Raw genomic sequence first — 20,960 nt, forward strand, 5'->3', positions numbered from 1 at the left:
CAAACAAAAATTGATTTGGAACAGCTACCATGGGGCTGCATGGGAATTGTAGTTCAGGTTTCTTATACTGCATTCCTTGTCTATGGGCTGGGCTTCCTGTCTGGTTATATTTCCCATGAGGCACATGCTCTCATCTCTTGCTCAACCACTGTGGTGCCCCAAGGGAAAGCCTTACCTAATTTCAATTTCCATGAGGCAGTCTACAACTCTCTTGAGGTGCTATAGAAATATTTCCAAATTGAAATTCTTGGGCATTTTTTTTGGACAAAAAAGTCTGCTTTCCCCCAAAAAATGAAACTTCTTATGAAAAATGCTGCCTTATCAAATACCCAATTTTCCAGTGAAAAATATTTTTGACAGAATTGTTCAATTATCTATAGTCTCTAATATATTTTGATGACAGATAATGTAACTGTGGACAATATTCTGATTTTATATAAAAGCATAATTCTTTTTTTCAGTGTTATTAAGGTCCATCAAAATGTGGCTATGAGTTTCATAAATTAATAATATATCATGTAAAGTAGTATTTTCCTTCATCAATTTTAAATTAATTACTTTTTTAATTTGTGTGCCTACAGTTAATCTTTCTAAATTAATCTTTTTTAACCTTTCCAGGCTTTTAGTCATTTTTGTTTTTCACTGAAATCACTGTTTCTGCTATAACTTTGTGAGTGAGTACCTGAATTTCACCAGTTATTATGTAAACTTCAAAGAAATGTGCGAACAGATGCAGCAGCAGAATTCCCATTAAGTAAAATCTGTGAGTACGTTTCATTTATGCTATTATTAATCATCATGTCAAATATGAATAATATTAAGTCATATTTTCAGTCATGCAAATGGGCATTCTTATATTGTCTCTTTGTTGACAACTTGTTTTGAATTTTGATGTAGTTTGACTCTGGTTTGAAAAGGTTGTTGACTCCTGATCTATCTTATGTGGCCCCCTCACCTGGTCATCTAGGATGGACACACTCAGGAAATGTACAATACAGACGGTCCCCAACTTACAGCCACCTCAACTTATGATCATCCTCACTTACGACCAAAGCGGTCATAAATGCAGGCTCCGGGTTACGAAAGTGATCCGCGCTTACGAACAGCACAGTCGCAATGTAACTCAATGGGTTCTGAGTTACGACCATTCCGAGTTACGGCCAAGTGTTTGGTCTGTAACGCGTTTGTAACTCAGGGACCGGCTGTATAGCTTATTCACAGTAGCAACTTAGATAATACTAAGTAGACTGTTTATGAAGACTTTTAGACACTATATATTATACAAGCCATTTCTTTGGCATTAATGTGATTTCTCCCCTCTATTTTTAATACATCTGGTACTACTCATAAAATGCCTATAGTCCTGGAATGCTTGAAAATTTCATGCAGGATGTTCTAGTGAGGTGGAAAGGCCCTTAAGGGAAGGTAGTTGAAGGAAGTATGTCTGGAATCCTCTCTGCTTCAAAGTCTTGGACAAGAGTTCCTTTGCTTTAAAATGCATTGCTGTAAGGGCAATGTTCCCTTGAATGAATGAATTTTGCTGTGTGCACCGAGGCTTGTGTGGATGTGAACCATTGGGTCTGGACCTTCAGATGCACAGGAAATGCTTAATGACCACATATGAGACCCAGAGATATAAGCTAAGAGTTTCGTAATGTTAGACAATTATGAGAGCAATCAGTTGTTGCATTTCAGGATATTATCCAATCAGTGAAAAGCAAGTACAATGTAGGGAAACCATCGTAGATTAAAAGCAATAAGCAGTTCACCTGTCTGTGAACCTCACAGGAATGTAAAGAAACATTGTAATGAGCAAACTAATTAACTTGTAAAATATAATTGGATTGTTAAATTTGGCTATATCCTGTTGCTTATTTCCTATTCTTCATGCTCTATAGTAAATCAGAAGAAATACTAATGTTATTGTATCCATTTGTCCCATGAACTAGTTGGTTTCTAATTTTATTGTATCAGCTTGTTAGATCAGAACAAAGGGAGATGTTGACATAGTAAGGTTTATATTTGCACTACAATTACCTGCTATTGCTGTCTGTATATTTAAATAATCCGAGAAGAATGAAGTGTGTTAGTGTTTAGTTGTGAATTCATTTGATGTGTAAAACTGCATGTAAATAAAATGGTTTTGGCTATTACATTGCTCCCATTTATCTGCACCCATTTGTATAAGGCCTGATCTACACTGGGAGTTTAGGTCAAACTTAGCTGTATTAGGTTAAATTTCTAAACAATGAGTCCACATCACCAAGCCCATGCCATTGATTTTAAAGGCAATTAAAGTCAATTTTGTTACTCCTGTTTTTCACAAGGAGTAACCACTACATTTGATCTTGTATGGTTGACTTTTTTCTCTGAGGTCTAACCTAGTCAGTAGACTGTGAAACCTTCTCTTTAAATGCCCAGAAGCACATTTTGCCACCATTTTTGACTTGCTCAGCCTGTAGCCGAACTGTTCAGACTGCCCATGTATGGTTTCATAAGCCATGGGAGCAAGGGGTGGGTTGGATCTCCAAAGATCACTATTGGCATTTCAATGCCTCTCATGGTAATTTTCTGGTTTGGAAAGAAAGTTCCAGGTTGCAGCTTTCTAAACAGGCAGTAATTTCTAAAAATGTGCACACTATGCATACTTCCCAACCATCCCATATGATGTGGGCAAAAGAGCGCCCTTGTGATCCACCAGTGCCTATGGCACCTACTTCTCAATGGTGCTGTAGATGTTGATGGATCTCAAGGGCTATTTTCCCTTGTTGTTTATGTACTCTCCGGCAAAGTGGTCAGATGCCAAGACAGGGTTGTGCATTCCATCTATTGTCCTACCACAGTTAGGGAATCCCATCACGGCAAAGCCCTTCACTATGTCCTCCACATTTGCCAGAGTCACTACCCTGTGTAGCAGAAGGTGCTTTGGTTACTTGCATCGCTGTAGATTTCCCCACTCTAAGTTGATTACAAAGTGACTGGTAGCTGTTTGGAGTTGCAAGCTTCAATAGAGCAATTGCCACTCACTTCTCCCCTGTCAGAGTCGGTCTCGTTCTGGTATTCTTGCACTTCATGGCGGGGTGTGCATGTGTGTGTAAACCAGTTCGCAAACTTCCATGAAATGGCTATATGCATACAAAAGATTTGGTGATCATCTCATTCCTGCATCATTAAATCACTGCTTTTATTTTAAACCTATAAACTAACTCACCAGTAATGTATTTTATTTGCTTTATCCTTGCTGTAACTCTGTATTTTTTTCATTTACTAAAGGATTGGTTACGGCATTGTCTTTGGTGGGACCTGGAGCATATTTTGACTTGGGTTAAGTGACTGGCCTTATGTGACTGGCAGTAACATAATGTGTGGCAAATATTGGTTTTAGTCATAAAGTCCAGTCTGTCTGGTTAGTAAGGATGGGGCTGGAGAGACTGAAGGTCTGTTGTACCTAAAACTAATATAGGGATGCAGGAGGGTGCTTCCATTACTGGCCTGTGAAAGCTAATGATAAAATATGCCTCTGACCAGTCTGGGGTGACTGCCCTGATTTCTCACAGCTTGACCTGAGTTTGGTGCTCTGAGCTATGAGCCATTCTAGTACTGTCACCGAGGAATGAGTTTTTCCATCACACATAACACTGCTTAGATGTTTCATGCCTAATCCAACTTCCATGGACTTCAGCAGCAGTTGGATCGAGCTGATGAGAGGTTCATACCATAAATAGAGCAACAGTATGTTGTTTGGAGGCTCACTCTTTTGAAAACTTTCAACAGTTCTTTTTTGTCTTTTTTCCCATGTAACTCTTGTGTTTATACTGGAAAAATAGGTGCATTTTTGACACTGTACCCAAGTACAGTAAATTTAACTTCTTTGTGCTCAGCACATCAAAAACCTAAAAAAGGACAGTGTCAGCTGAAGACATAACAGTGTCTAATTCTTATGAAAATAACACATTGTACCCAGCCTATTTTGGGACAATTTTTTAAACGGATTTCTGTCGACACACTGGCATGTTTCTGAATCAGTAAATAATTATATGATTAGTGACAGCATTAATGGATTCTCTATAGTCACTGAGTTTGTCTACACTAGCCACCCTAGTTCAAACTAGGGTGGCTAATATAGTCATTCAAACTTGCAAATGAAGCCAGGGATTAAAATATCCCAGGCTTTTTTTGCATGTCCCCGGGCGCCGCCATTTTTAAATGCCCAGTAGTTCGAACTCCGTGCAGGCGGCTCTATGCAGCATGGGCTAGGTAGTTTGAACTAAATCCCCTAATTCAGACTACCGTTACTCCTCCTGCAATGAGCAATAATCGTAGTCCAAATTAGGGGCTTTAGTTCGAACTACCTAGCCTGTGATGTGTGTAGCCATAGGCACGGAGTTCGAACTACCGGGCATTTAAAAATGGCGGCGCCCGGGGACATGCAAATAAAGCCCGGGATATTTTAATCCCAGGCTTCATTTGCAAGATTGAATGACTACATTAGCCACCCTAGTTTGAACTAGGGTGGCTAGTGTAGACATACCCTGAGTTACTTAAAGGTATCCTAAAAATGGCTCATGTAAATAATAAACAATAAATCTGTATTGTCATACGGAAATTGATAGCAATTTGTTCTTTGAGCCACTTTTGACCCTCTTTGTGGTATTTTGTAATCCATGCACTCTATTATTGTGTTACAAAATACTGTCAAGTCATATTCAGCAGAAATAAGTCTTTGACAGCTAGCCCATGGGAACCTGTCAGATCCTCTATTTAGCTGTAAGGACAAAGACATCTTCCTGACAAACAGCTACCTATTTTGAGGGATTATCTTCATTAGCTGCTATGCTTTGCCAATTTTGGCATGATCATATTATCACTCAAATGTAGGGCTGGAAGAGATCTCAAGAAGTCATCATGTCTAGTCCCCTGTAATGTGCAGGACCAAGTGAACTACACCATGACAGGTGTTTTTCCAACCTGTTTTTAAAAAACTGCAAAAATGGGGACTTTAAAATCTCCCTTGGAAGCCTATGCCAGAGCTTAATCCCCTTATAGCTAGAAAAGTTTTCCTGATATTTAATCTAAATCTTCCTCGCTATATATTAGGCCCATTACTTTTTAACTTATATTCAGTGAATATGGAGACCAATTGATCACCATCCTCTTTACAACAGCCTTTAATGTATTTGAAGACTTATCCAATAAGTTCCTCCTCAGTCTCTCAAGACTAACTATGCCAAGTTTTTTTTAACCTTTCTTCATTGGTTAGATTTCTAACCCCCCCCCCCTTAAAAATATTTTTATTGTTCTCCTCTGGATTCTTTCCAGTTTGTTGACATCTTTCTCCTAAAGAGAGGTACCCAGAACTGAGGCCTCACCAGTGCTGAATACAGCAGAACAGTTAACTCCTGTGTCTTTCAAATTAGCTTTTCACAGCTATGTCACATTGTTGACTCATTCAATTTGTGATCCACAATAATCCCCACATCCTTTTAGCAGTACTGTACTATCATCCAGCCAGTTTTCCCATTTTACAGTTTTTTCCTTTAATATTTCCTTCCTAAGTGAAGTATCCTTTTCACTCTTTACTGAATTATATCTTGTTGAATTCAGACAAATTATTCAATTTGTCAAAGTAAGTTTGAATTCTAATTCTGTCCTCCTAAGTGCTTAGAAACCCTCCCAGTTGGTGTCATATGCAAATTTTATAAGCATGCTTTCCACTTCATTATCCAAATAATTTCTGAAAATCTTGAATAGTATTGGATCTAGGACTGATCCCTGAGGTGCCCCACTAGACATGCCCTTCCAGATGGACAGCGAACCATTGATATCAATTCTTTGAATAAGGGCTTTCAACTAGTTGTGCACACACCTTATAGTAATTCCATCAAGGACACATTGGTTTAATTTGTGTATGAGAACGTCACATGGGACTGTGTTAAAAGCCTTATTAAAATCATGATATATCACATCTACTGCTTTCCCTCTATCCTGTAGGTAAGCAACACTGTCAAAGAAAAAAATTGTTCTTGAAAAATCCACGGTATTTAGCCCTTATATCCAGTTACTTACAAATTGATTGTTGAATAATTTGTTCCAGTATCTTTCCAGGTATTGAAGTTAGGCTGACTGGTCTATAATTCCCTGGGACATCTTTGCCCTCTTTTAAAATATATATACTAGTATTGCCTTTCTCCAGTCATCTGGAACCTCACCGATCTTCCTAGAATTTTGAAAGAGCATTGGTAATGGTTACTCCAGCTAATGATTACTTCAGCCTGATGCTTAAGTACCTTACAGTGAATTTCATCAAACCTTGCTGATTTGAGTACATCTAAATATTGTTTAACTAAGCTCTTTACCTATCTTAATTTACATTCTTTCTCCCTTACTATTATTTGTGTTGAGTAATTGGTCAACATTGACCTTTTTATGTGATGGTTTGAAGGCTAGCACAATTGCCAAATATGGAAATTTGATTAGATGGGCTGGCATTAGGGAATACTCCGAGCATGGTCATTTGAGTTCCATAATTCTGCCCTTACATGGAGAATACTTTCTCAGTTGACATTCAGTTAGTCAGAAAAGCATATAGTTTGAAAATGACTATTTGGCAAACATTAATCAGGGAGATCATTCTTAGAGGAAGAAAGTCCCATTTAACTGAAGACTAAGGATTTTCATTTCCCAATTCAGGATTCCCCATAAATTAAATTGTGTGTTTGGGGGTTACTTGCTGTGTACTGAGCTTGTGTTTGTCTGTTTGTTTTGTTTGTTTGAAGGAGCGTATGCTGTGGCTGGCAGTTGGAAGTTGTGAGCTTCTAAAGGTTTGAAATCTAGAAGTCTCTGTTAATTGGCTGAGCCTCAGTCAGGGGGTGGGGCTATCAGGAAGGCCAGGGTTTTATAAAGCAGTGAGTCAGAGACCAGGGAGCTTTGTGAACAGGGAGTTGGGAAGGGGAGTGGGAAGGGACCAAGGTACACTTGCCATTCTTTATAGTTTAGTTTAAAGGTTTTAATCAAAACTTGCTGATTTAACTAAAAACCCTATCAATAACCTAGGTAGCTGTAGGAGAGAATGCAGGCAGAAGCCCAGCAGCAAAGTGGGAGCTATCCTGTTTATTGAACTCAGTGTAGCATATATGCTACCTGCCCTATGGGTGCGTGGCATATGTGTGCATTCGGTGCAAGAAGCTCCTGGCCCTCAGAGACCGTGTCCGGGCTTTGGAGGCCAGGGTAGTTGAACTGGAGGAGCTGAGGTAGGCAGAGAGGTACGTAGATGAGGCTTTCCAGGATACTGTAGAATTGTCCCACCTCTGGTCAGATAGGCCCTGCACTGTTAAGGAAGATGAAAGGCTCAGGGACGGGGAGCAGTCAACGGGAGCAGAGGGAAACCTTCCCACAGTTGGGACCCTCCTTCCAGATGTTGGGGTATCCTCTTTCATTGAGGTTACCTCTCCGGGGAGGGAATTCCAGTCAGTAGGAAAAGGCAGGTGTTAGTAATGGGAGATTCGATCATTAGAACTGTAGATAGCTGGGTTTGCGATGAATGGGAGAACCGTATGGTGACTTTCCTGCCTGGTGTGAAGGTTGTGGATCTCTCAAGGCATCTAGATAGACTTATGTGTAGTGCTGGGGAGAAGCTGGTGGTCGTGGTACATGTAGGTACCAATGACATAGGAAAGGATAGCAGAGATGTCCTGGAGGCCCAATTTAGGCTGCTAGGAAAGAGACTGAAATCCAGGACCTCTATGGTAGCATTCTCAGAAATGATTCCAGTTCCATGCGCAGGCCAGGTAGGCAGGCAGAGCTTCAGAGTCTCAATGCGTGGATGAGATGATTGTGTAGGGAGGAGGGATTTAGCTTTATAAGGAGCTGCGGAAACTTTTTGGATAGGGAGAGCCTGTACAGGAAGGATGGGCTCCACCTGAACCAAAGTGGATCCAGACTTCTGGCACTTAACGTTAAAAACATCGCAGAGCAGTTTTTAAACTAAGAGATGGGGGAAAGCTGATGGGTGCAGAGGAGCACGTGGATCGGACAGAGATGTCTTTTAGAGGAGAGTCTATTGATAGAGATTCTCTAGGTTTTAGTCAGGAGGAGAGGATGGAAGAGGATAAAGTATGGGCCAGATTAGATGAAAAACATTAACATGAAAAAGAATCTGACACATCAGAAAAGGGCAGACACATAAACCGTGACAAGTTTTTAAAGTGCTTGTACACAAATGCTAGAAGTCTAAAAAATAAGGTGGGTGAACTAGAATGCTTCGTGTTAAAGGAGGATACTGATATAATAGGCAACACAGAAACTTGGTGGAGTGAGGACAATCAATGGGACACAATCATTGTGGGGTTCAAAATATATCGGAAGGACAGAACAGGTCATGTGGGTGGGGGAGTGGCACTATATGTTAAAGAGAATTTAGAATCAAATTAAGAAAAATCTTAAATGAATCAACATGTTCCATAGAGTCGCTATGGATAATAATTCCCTGTTCTAATAAGAATATAACAGTAGGGATCTATTATCGACCACCTGACCAGAACCGTAATAGTGACTATGAAATGCTAAGGGAGATTAGCGAGGCTATCAAAATAAAGAACTCAATAATAGTGGGGGATTTCAACTATCCCCATATTGACTGGGTATATGTCACTTCAGGACGAGATGCAGAGACAATTTCTTGATACCTTAAATGACTGCTTCTTGGAGCAGCTGGTACAGGAACCCATAAGGGGAGAGGCAATTCTTGATTTAGTCCTGAGAGGTGCGCTGGATCTGGTCCAAGAGGTAATACAACAGGACCGCTTGGAAATAGTGACCATAATATAATAACATTTAACATTCCTGTGGTGGGAAGAACACTTCAGTAGCCCAACACTGTGGCATTTAATTAAAAAAGGGGAACTATGCAAAAGTGAGGAGCTTAATTAAACAAAAATTAAAAGATACAGTGACTAAAGTAAAATCCCAGCAAGCTTCATGGACACTTTTCAAAGACACCATCATAGAGGCCCAACTTAAACGTATACCCCAAATTAAAAAAAACATAGTAGAAGAACAAAAAAAGAGCTACCATGGCTTAACAACCATGTAAAAGAAGCAATAAGAGATAAAAAGACATCTTTTAAAAATGGAAGTCAAATTCTAGTGAGGTAAATTGAAAGGAGCATAAACACTGCCAAATTAAGTGTAAAAATGTAATAAGAAAAGCCAAAAAGGAGTTTGAAGAACAGCTAGCGAAAAACTCAAAAGGAAGCCAGTTAAACAACCAGGGTGTGTCTAGACTACAGAGGTTTGTCGACAAAAGTGGACTTTTGTCGACAAAACTATACCTGCGTCTACACTACCGCTGAGTTCTGTCGACATAACGTCAACAGAACTCAGCAGTTTTGTCGACGCTGGTAAACCTCATTTTACGAGGCATAACGCCTTCTGTCGACAGAGTTTCTGTCGACAGAAGGTGTTATTGCATGTAAACTGTCCTTTGCGTCTACACTACCATGTCGACAAAGCAGCTTGCTTTGTCGACAGAACTGAATGTAGTGTAGACGCTCTTTGTCAACAGAAGTTTTGTCGACAGTATCTGTCGACAAAACTTCTGTCGACAAAAGCCTGTAGTCTAGACGTACCCCCAGTGGAGCCCCTGGATAATCGAGATACAAAAGGAGCACTTAAAGACAATAAAGTCATCAGGGCTTGACAGACCCCGGCAAGAGCCACTCGCCAGCCCCGCACTGCGCATGTGCCTGATTGGTACTGGGCATGCGCGAAGCGCTGGTGAATGGGATGCATGGAGCGACTGGCTGATTCAGGAGTTTGTCGAGCCCTGAAAGTCATTGTGGAGAAACTAAATGAATTATTTGCTCCAGTCTTCACGGCTGAGGATTGTAGGGAGATTCCCAAACCTGACCCGTCCTTTGTAGGTGACAAATCTGAGGACTTGTCACAGATTGAAGTGTCATTAGAAGAGGTTTTGGAATTAATTGATAAACTTAACAGTAACAAGTCACCGGACCAGATGGCATTCACCCAAGAGTTCTGAAAGAACTCAAATGTGAAATTGTGAAACTATTAACTATGGTTTGTAACCTATCCTTTAAATCTGCTTCTGTACTCAATGACTAGAAGATAGCTACATAACACCAATATTTAAAAACGGCTCTACAGTGATCCCAGCAATTACAGACCTGTAAGTCTAATGTCAGTACGGGCAAATTAGTTGAAACAATAGTAAAGAATAAAATTGTCAGACACATAGAAGAACGTAATTTGTTGGGCAAAAGTCAACATGGTTTCTGTAAAGGGAAATCATGTCTTACTAATCTATTTGAGTTCTTTGAAGAGGTCAACAAACATGTGGACAAGGGGGAACCAGTAGATATAGTGTACCTAGATTTCCAGAAAGCCTTTGACAAGGTCCCTCACCAAAGGCTCTTATGTAAATTAAGTTGTCATGGGATAAAAGGGAAGATCCTTTCATGGACTGAGAACTGGTTAAAAGACAGGAAACAAAAGGTAGGACTAAATGGTAAATTTTCAGAATGGAGAGGGGTAACTAGTGGTGTTTTCCAAGGGTAGGTCCAAGGACCAATCCTATTTCACTTATTCATAAATGATCTGGAGAAAGGGGTAAACAGTGAGGTGGTAAAGTTTGCAGACGATACTAAACTGCTCAAGGTAGGTAAGACCAAAGCAGACTGTGAAGAACTTAAAAAAGATCTCACAAAACTAAGTGATTGGGCAACAAAATGGCAAATGAAATTTAATGTGGATAAATGTAAAGTAATGCATATTGGGAAAAACAACCCTAACTATACATATAATATGATGGGAGCTAATTTAGCTACAACTAATCAGGAAAAAGATCTTGGCGTCATCATGGATAATTCTCTGAAGACGTCCACGCAGTGTGCAGCAGCAGTCTAAAAAGCAAACAGGATGTTACGAATCATTAGAAAAGGGATAGAGAATATCTTATTGCCCTTATATAAATCCATGGTATGCCCACATCTTGAATACTGCATACAGATGTGGTCTCCTCATCTCAAAAAAGATATACTGGCATTAGAAAAGGTTCAGAGAAATAAAATGATTAGGGGTTTGGAATGGGTCCCATATGAGGAGAGATTAAAGAGACTGGGACTTTTCAGCTTGGAAAAGAGGAGACTAAGTGGGGATATGATAGAGGTATTTAAAATCATGAGTGGTGTGGAGAAAGTGAATAAGGAAAAGTTATTTACTTGTTCTCATAATACAAGAACTAGGGGCCACCAAATGAAACTAATGGGCCACAGGTTTAAAAGAAATAAAAGGAAGAAGTTCTTCACACAGCGCATAGTCAATCTGTGGAACTCCTTGCCTGAGGAGGTTGTGAAGGTTAGGACTATAACAGGGTTTAAAAGAGAACTAGATACATTCATGGGGGTTAAGTATATTAATGACTATTAGCCAGTATGGGTAAGGAATGGTGTCCCTAGCCTCTGTTTGTCAGAGGGTGGAGATGGATGGGAGGAGAGAGATTACTTGATTATTACCTGTTCGATTCACTCCCTCTGGGATACCTGGCATTGGCCACTGTCGGCAGACAGGGTACTGGGCTGGATGAACTTTTGATGTGACCCAGTATGGCCATTTTTAAGTTCTTATATTCTTAAATACTAATCAAGGGGCAATACTTTTCAATGATCATAGAGATGTAAGTTCCCTATAAGTAGTGCAACTGTGCTGCCATGCAGTAAACTATTAAGCACCATGCTTGTGCTCAGGGAATGCACCTCACCTGGGCTTGCCGTGGGCAGGTGATGACTTATCTTACTCAAGCCCAAGCCCAGGCCAAGCATGGACTGTGGGATGAGAGAGCTGGGGAGTCTTCTCTGCCGTTCATAGCCCCAAGGTAGCCTGCACTCCAAACTCCTCATCTCTGGCCCTACCTCAGAATATGCATCCCCAGATAGAGTCCTCACAACTCTGCACCCTAAATCTCAATCCCAGTGTGAACCCCTTTTCACACTCTGTACTCCTTAGCCTCACCCCACCACATGAATTTTCTTTGTACATAGGGTTCAGAAAAGGGCAACAAAAATGATTAGGGGTTTGGAATGGATGCCATATGAAGAAAGCTTAAAAATACTGGGACTTTTCAGATGAGAAAAGAGGAGACTAAAGGGGGTATGGTAGAGGTCTATAAAATCATGACAGGTATTGAGAAAGTGAATAGGGAAAAGTTATTTGCATGTTCCCCTAACAACTAGAGGTCACCAAATGAAATTAATAGGTAGCAGGTTTAAAACACACAAAAGGAAATTTTTCTTCACACAGTACATAGTCTGCCTGTGGAACTCCTTGCCAGAGGCTATTGTGACGATCAGGACTTTAACAGGGTTCGAAAAAGAACTAGATAAATTCATGGAGATTAGGTCCATCAATACTTATTAGCCAATATGGGTAGGAATGGTGTCCCTAGCCTCTGTTTGCCAAAGGCTGGAAATGGATGACAGGAGAGGGATCACTTGATGATTACCAAGTTCTGTTCACTCCCCCTGGGGCATCTAGTATTGGCTACTGTTAGAAGACAGGATACTGGAGTAGATGGACCTTTGGTCTGACCCAGTATAGCCTTTCTTATGTTCTTATGGAAGCGATGTGTCACATAACCTCCATATTGGTGCACATAACAAAACTCATTCTGCGCATGTGTGGGGAAAATGAGGGAACATTGCAAGAGACCCCTTCTACAACTATGGTGCCACTCAGGAGATTCATATATTGCCCGCATCTCTCTCACCTCCTGTCTGTTTTATAGATTATCCAAAGGTAATTGTTAATATTCTCCAAACTAGTATGTACCCCAGAGTTGTGGGTTTTGATACTTCACAAGGTGGAAGAGGGATCTGTTCACCATAAAGACTTCCAAGGCAGAGTGCGTGTGAAGTATTCCATCTTCCCATCATGCCTGGTTTAGGGCACATCCACATAGCAGGGCTAAAGCCTAAGTAAGCTATGCAATTTGAGTTACGTCAATTGAGTAACTTAAGTTGAAATAGCTTATTTCATCTTTTGGCGCTGTCTATGCAGCAGAAAGTCCGAGGAATAGTACTCTTTGAGTGCGTCTACACTGCAGGACTCAACTTGAAGGAAGTTACACAAATTGAGCTATGTCAATGGCATATCTTATTTTGAAATAGAGCATTCTGCCTCCGACTTCCCTTATTCTTCGTACAATGAAGGTTACAAGAGTCGGCGTAAGAAGTTTTCCAGTTTGACAGTATTTTGACACTGTTTTGAAATAACTGCCTGCTGCATAGACACAGACTAAGGGTATGTCTACACTACAACGTTAATTCGAACTAACTTAGTTCGAATTAGTTAATTCGAACTAAGCTAATTTGAACTAACGCATCTAGAACTAAAAACTAGTTAGAATTAGCATTTTGCTAATTCGAACTAGCGCGTCCACATTAAGTGGACCCTGAACAGGGCTTAAGGATGGCCGGAAGCAGTGCCGGCAGGGCAGCAGAGGAGGACTTAGAGCGTGGAGATGCTGTCTCAGGCAAGCCGAGGGCTGTGCTTAAAGGGTCCCGACCCCACCCTGGACAGACAGTTCTCAGGGGTACCCCGCTTGCAAAGCAGTCCTGGCTTGGATTGCCGGGACTACCCACACTGGGCACATCACAGCACTCAGCCATCAACCCAGCTGCACTTGCTGCAGGCTGCCATCTGGGGAAAGGGGGCAATTGGGGGGCTGCAGGAGAGCTTCCACCCCCAGAAGCCCGCAGAGCCAGCCCAGTCCTCCCCATCGGGGGCTCGTGCCCCATTCCTCCCTCACCTCCTTCCACTTACACTTCCCTAGCCCCTCTCTTGATGTACAAAATAAAGGACAATTGTGTTCCAAAATGGAATCTGTCTTTATTGAACAAAACTGGGGGAGACTGGGAAAAGGAGGTAGGAGAGGGGAAGAGAGAGGCTGGGAGAGGAGAGGCAACTAAAATGATCAGGGGTTGGGAACAGGTCCCATATGAAGAGAGGCTAAAGAGACTGGGACTTTTCAGCTTAGAAAAGAGGAGACGGAGGGGGGACAGGATAGAGGTCTCTAAAAGCAGGAGTGGGGTGGAGAGGGTGCATACAGAAAAGTTCTTCATTAGTTCCCATAAAGAAGGACTAGAGGACACCAAAGGAAAGGAATGGGTAGCAGGCTTCAAAGTAGTAACAGAAAGTTGTTCTTCACAAAGCAAAGAGTCAACCTGTGGAACTCCTTGCTGCAGGAGGCTGTGAAGGCTACAACTAGAACAGAGTTTAAAGGGAAGTGAGATCAAGTCATGGAGGTTGGGTCCATGGAGTGGTATTAGCCAGGGGGTAGGAGTGGTGTCCCTGCCCACGGTTTGTGGAAGGCTGGAGAGGGATGGCACGAGACAAATGGCTTGGTCACTGTCTTCGGTCCATCCCCTCCAGGGTCCCTAGTGTTGGCCGCTGTCGGCAGACAGGCTACTGGGCTAGATGGACCTTTGGTCTGACCCAGGACGGCCATTGTAAGCTCAGGGTCGGGGGTCTCACTGGACCCCCTTGATTCTCTTGCACACCTACTCCTGGGTGGCCAGGCTGGCAGCTCTCCTGCCCTAGCCAGCCACTTTCCTGTGCCTAGTGCGGAGATCATGGACGAGGTCCACTATGTCTGCACTAGCCCAGGTGGGTGCCCGCCTCTCGTGGTCCCGGGCAAGCTCCCGGGAGCCGCCAGCCTGGTCCCGGGAAGAGGGGCAGGGCTGGGGGGCATCGGGTGGGTGGCTCGATTTGTGCCAGGTGCAGGGTCTGCCTGCTGGGTGCTGGCAGGCTTGCACCTGGCACGGGCACCATAGCCAGCCCGTGCCCCTTTAAGAGGTCCGGGGCCGGGAGGGGGGCAGAAGAGTTTCCCTGGTGTTGGCCAGAGTGGCCACCAGGGAAACCTGGGGAGGGCTAGCCTCCCACTAGTTCGAATTAAGGGGCTACACACCCCTTACTTAGAACTAGCTAGTTCGAACTAGTCTTAATCCTCGTAAAATGAGGTTTTCCTAGTTCGAACTAAGCGCTCCGTTAGTTCGAATTTAATTCGAACTAATGGAGTGCTAGTGTAGTGCCTATGAAAGTTAGTGTAGACATACCCTAAGTTATTTTGGAATAGGGCTAGTTATTTCGAAATAGTGTTGCAGCGTAGACGTACCCTATCTCTGACTTCTCTTATTCCTCATAAAATGAGGGTTATAAGAGTCGGAATAGGAAGTCCTCCAGTTTGACGTTATTTTGATATTATGCCAAAATAATGGCTTGCTGTGTAGATGGTGGACTATGTTATTTCAGAGTAACTTCAGTTATTCTGAAATAACTCTGTTGTATAGACATATCCTTAGAGGGGCTTTGCCTATTGTATGGAAGGCTGGCTGTTCTGAAAAGGTCCACTTGATGTAGAGATGATATCCGTGCTTTTCCTGCCATTCTATGTCACAAAAGTTTGAGGATATTGCTTGATGGGTTGATATGTTCATGTGAAATTTGCAAACTTTTTAATAAAGTGCTAATCAGCTCCCTTCCCTTTCAAATCTAAAACATAATGTATATTTGTTTGCTCAAAATATTTGTAGTCTTTTCATTTAAAAATGCAGCCATTCAAGTGCTCATATATCTTTAATTACATTTACTCTAAGAGATGACAACTTGACAATAATTATTTAATGTTCTTGTTATGAAATCACAAACAAGTAAGTAATCTTCATGTCTGATCCATTTCAAAATTTTATTTCATTCACGAAGTTCTGGCATTTTGCTTTAAATGAATGAATCATGGAAGATTAGGGTTGCAAGAGACTTAAGGAGGTCATCTAGTTTAACTCTCTGCTCAAAGCAGGACCAACCCCAACTAAATCATCTTAGCCAAGGCTTTGTTAATCCTGGCTCTAAAAAAGAAAGAGCCAAAGATGGCTGAAAGCCAGCTTGATTCATAGCAAGTGTGTGGCTCTGAGGAAGTTGTTCTTAACCTGCAAATCACAAACTGCTTGCGGCCCAGTCAGCACACATCTGCAGCGCACATAACATTCTCAGGGCCATATGGGTTTTTGTGTGTGTGTGTGTGTGTGTGTGTGTCCCACATAACACATAAAAAGCTGTGTATGTGGCTCACAATGGTACATAGGTTGAGAACCACTGCTCTTCTGCAATGTTGTTGTATCTATTCAACAGGATCATCACTCAGGTACTATGAATTCAAGTGTTACTGTAAGTAGAAATCTGAATTAAAAAGGTATGTTCTTGCAGTCCTCTGCTAAGGGGTTTTGTATTTTGGGGAAATGTAATCTAAGTACTGCAGAATATTCAGAAAGCCCTAAAACATTTTTTTAAAAGAAATTACCCATGTAAACACTTGGTAGTCCCCTTACTAAAGGTGCCTCTGCTTATTCTCTGGGAAGATCCTGTGTACTTCAATCTAGCCCCAGAGACTACAATTCCCATGAGCCCTGGAGTAAACCAGGAAGGAAGTGACTTTTGTGTGGGAGATCTGGGTCTCTCCGTGTGTATGGAGGAAGACTCAGCAGTCTGTGGACTCTTCCCTCTGTTTTTGGAGTAGAAAGGGAGCCAGGCTGCTGTGGAGGAGTTTGATCCAATTCAGGAGCTGCTACGTTGCAGTAACAGACTGGGATAGCCAGCCTTTGGAACTGGGATCTAGCAGGCTGCTTCTGATTGATTGCCCTAGAAGGGAGGCCCTTTGGCTATACTTGTGGCTAGCAGCTACTCTGCATCCAGCACACAGACTGAGTAAATGGGCATCTTTGGGAAATGCTGCCTGGGACAAACCTCAGTGATATAGACTAACTCTGGGTTCAAAAAGAGGCAGAGAGGCCAACCCGGTGACCCAGAGCTCCTTCATAGCTTGGACCCACATACACCCTTCCTACAGAGAATCTCCATTACAGCTGCAGTTCTTCAAGCGCACCCATGCAAGCAAGAGTCTGGGACTTTGAGTCCAGGGCCGTGCACACTGGGGTGGGATAAATATTGGCAGATAGATAAGTTCCTGTTACTTCTGTGTACTTCGTTAATTGATGTTATTCACTGTTAATGTGTTAAATCCTGTTTCTTTAAGTTAAGTAAAGGTTGTTATTCTAATGCAATCTATTAGATGTATATTATTTATAATTTGTAATTGTTGTTTTGGAGTTAGATCCAGTTTATTGCTGGAATAAGTTTATTCCTGGAGGCTCCCAAGGCACAACAGTGTGTACAGGGCCAGCCAGGTGGAGGTACTGCCATTGTACATTCTTTATGAGCAAGGGACTGCAGCAAGGGGGTGGATAGGTTTTCCCCAACCAAACAACATCACCACTGGGGCACTCAGGATCTCCTTTTATGTCAAGACCATCAGGTGCCCAGGAAAACCTGTGAGTGTGACCTGCTCCTGAGTAACACAGGGAGGAAAAAGGGAGTTACACTAGGATGGGAGAGGAAGTTTATAAGTGTACAGGCAGTCCCCGAGTTTTCGCACTTACGAACGGGGCTTTTCTCGCCCCGGAACTCGCAGGCGGCGGGACCATCCAGACGTGCAGTGGTCCCGCCACTGCATCCTCCAGGGTGAGAAAAGCTGCTCCGGGTGTCCCTGGTCTGCTGGGGGGATCCCCGGCAGACCAGGGACACCCCGAGCAAAGCCTTGGAGGCGGCGGGGTCCCACCGCCTCTGCGGCTTTGCTCCGGATCTCCCTGGTCTGCTGGCGGGGGGCGCAGCTAGTGCGTCCCCCCCCCCCCAGCAGACCAGGCTTTTGTTGTGGATGCCTGGGGTAGAGCAGCTGGGGTGCTGCCGGGTTGGTCCTGGGGGGACCTACCCGGCAGCGCTCCAGCTGTTCTGTCCCAGGCTCCAGATTCAGCCGCTGTTGAAACTGATCAGTGGCTGATTCCAGGAAGCTGGGGGCAGAGCAACTCTGCCTCGGGCTTCCTGTAGTCAGCCCCTGGTCAGTTTCAGCAGCAGCGGCTGAATCTGGAGCCAGTTCCGAGTTACGTACAAATTCAACTTAAGAACAAACCTATAGTCCCTATCTTGTACGTAACCCGGGGACTGCCTGTACTCTGTATGGGTATGTCGACACTACCCCGCTAGTTCGAACTAGCGGGGTAATGTAGGCATACCGCACTTGCAAATGAAGCCCGGGATTTGAATTTCCCGGGCTTCATTTGCATAAGCTGGGTGCCGCCATTTTTAAATCCTGGCTAGTTCGAACCCCGTGCCGCGTGTAGCTACACGCGGCACGGGGTTCGAACTAGCCGGGATTTAAAAATGGCGGCACCCAGCTTATGCAAATGAAGCCCGGGAAATTCAAATCCCGGGCTTCATTTGCAAGTGCGGTATGCCTACATTACCCTCCTAGTTCGAATTAGGAGGGTAGTGTAGACATACCCTAAGCTATTATCTAAATTATTGATGAAGATATTGTACGGAGCTGGTCTCAGAATTGATCCCAGCATAATCCCACTCATTATGCCCTTTCAGCATGACTGTGAACTCTTAATAACTATTGTGTTGGAACAGTTATTCCACCAATTATGCACCCACCTTTTAGTAGGTCCAGTCACATTGTTAATGAGAAGGTCTAGATATATCACATCTACTGCTTGTCCCCTATCCATAAGGCTTATTATGCTGTGAAAGAAAAGCATGAGAGTAGCTTGACATGATTTGTTCTTGACAAATCCATGCTGACTGTTACTTATCACCTTATTATCTTCTAGAGGTTTGAAAATGGATTCCTTAATTATTTATTCCATTATTTTTCCTGGCACAGAAGCTAAGCTGACTGGTTTATGATTCCCTGGGTTGTCCTTATTTCCCTTTTTATAGATGGGTACTGCATTTGCCCTTTTCCAGTCTTCCAGAATCTCTCCCAAATTCCATGACTTTTCAAAGATAACAGCTAGTGTCTTAGATATCTCTTCAGACAGTTCTTTGAATATTCTAGGATGGATTTAATCAGGTGGTTTGAAGACATCTAACTTATCTAAGTAATTTTTAACTTGTTCTTTCTCTGTTCATTGCCATATACTGTGTTAGGTATCGAATCACCACTACCCTTCTTGATGAAAATGGAAACAAAAGTCATTAAGTACCTCAGCCATTTCTACATTTTCTACTATTGTTTTTTATTAATATTCAAATGAAATCTTCAGAGAGGACCCTGAAGCATTATCACATGGAAAAGACTGCATTGAGATGATGAGAAATTGAGATATACCACTCATTCCCGTAGCATCTGAGAGCCTCTCATTTTAATTAAAATGACAAAACCAGATCCTTAACAGACTCGGTGACATCTTCTATTCTTCTCCCTCTGCTTGTTAGAGTTCTTTGAGTATTTTCTTTGCCTTTGTTTTTTCAAGTTTTTTTTCTTTTCTTTTCGTAACTATGACAGCTGATTAAACTAATTAAAACATGATTTAACATGAATGCTAAAGCTGAGATGTTAAAAACTGAACAAAGGAGTGATTGATTAGCTGTTTCATGTAGAAGTATCACTTTTTGGTAAAGTATTACTTTTTCACAAAGTTTTTGACGTCTAGGTAGGGTACACTCTCTAGTCAGCCCACACACAACTGTTGTATAGGCTTGGACTATCTCAAATTAATCAATACCATAGAATAAAAAGATGCCAGTTATATCTGTTCACATGCGTATCCTGGCTTCTACAATTAATGCATGTGGATGAAATATCCTAAAGTAGATAAAACCACCTTAGCAAACTGTTTGTGACATTAGCAAGGCCCCCATAGACAGTCAGTGGCAGCTTCACACCCCACCTTGCTGCTAAGATAATGGTCATTTAGATGGGCCCTTAGAAAACCGAACTGAGTGCAATAATTTAAAGGAGCCATACATTGAATGAGGTTATTTGCTGCAACTTCTGCATTGTAATTTGCATAGCTGAGAGAGTGGGACTGGAACTGCACATACCTATCCCACTATAATCCAATCACAATGCAGGTGATTCAGCAATGAAATTCTGAATAGCATTTATTGAATCCTCACACATCAATATCAAGGTTAGGTTCTATCATTATCGTGTATGGTGTCCTGTGTTGTGGTGACACATGGGACAATTGCTTTGAATTGCTTAGCTGTTTTAAATAGAATTAGGCACATTATATTTTTCAATATAAAATTTCTAACTATTAATTACCATAAGAGACTAAGAAGAAACCCATTTTATAAAAATGATGGCAGAAAGGATGTCTCATATTAGCAATGTATGCAGACACCGTAAAAGACTGTTATATATGGCACAAGAGAGTAAATGTAACTTGTGTCCTCTGGAAATGCTAAGTGCTCTGTGCAAAGAACACTGTTTTTGTGAAATATGCCAGACTAGATTAAAAAAATATCCATTAGATCAGCCCGAGGACATGTTACTAAGGAAAACATTTGCCTAATCATCCTGCAAATGATTTTTTTCTGGTTCCAACAGGGCCATAGGAAGTAATAAAAGTTAATTAAGACTAATATGCAAGGGACATAGAAATCCAAGTTTTATCAGTTTGGGTGACAAATAAACCAGAATATTAGTAGGCTAGAGCTCTATTAAGCCACTCCGTTGCTATGCTTATGGTTTAATTTTTTTGTTGCCTAAGTGATCATTAGTTTTGGGTTGCTAATGTCCATAATATTTATCTATGACGATAATTTAATCATGTGCTTTCAACTACTATAGGGAAAGACTTTTTTCATGTCACTGTCGCAAGTTTCTGTCTCTTTGCACATTTTATATCTTGTATCTCTACTGCCTCTAGAATGATATATTTGGGATACTACATATTGGGATACTACATATTACTGTAAGCATAGAAAAGAAAATCACACATGGAAAAAGAATCGTGATAGAGATGCAGCCGTGTTAGTCTGGTGTAGCTGAAACAAAAGACAGGACTATGTAGCACTTTAAAGACTAACAAGATGGTTTATTAGGT

The 20,960-nt window shown here is 41.9% G+C and overlaps 1 long non-coding RNA gene across 1 annotated transcript; it reads left to right on the top strand.

The window, feature by feature from the left end:
* Positions 1-622: 622 nt before the first annotated feature.
* Positions 623-20,563, top strand: LOC142827143 (uncharacterized). Its single transcript, XR_016348612.1, has 3 exons — positions 623-763; positions 16,201-16,261; positions 19,054-20,563. It is a non-coding gene; the product is annotated as an uncharacterized LOC142827143 (long non-coding RNA).
* Positions 20,564-20,960: the final 397 nt, after the last annotated feature.

This window comes from Pelodiscus sinensis, chromosome 2 (assembly GCF_052426305.1).
Source record: "Pelodiscus sinensis isolate ZL-2025 chromosome 2, ASM5242630v1, whole genome shotgun sequence".
Taxonomy (NCBI): domain Eukaryota; kingdom Metazoa; phylum Chordata; order Testudines; family Trionychidae; genus Pelodiscus; species Pelodiscus sinensis.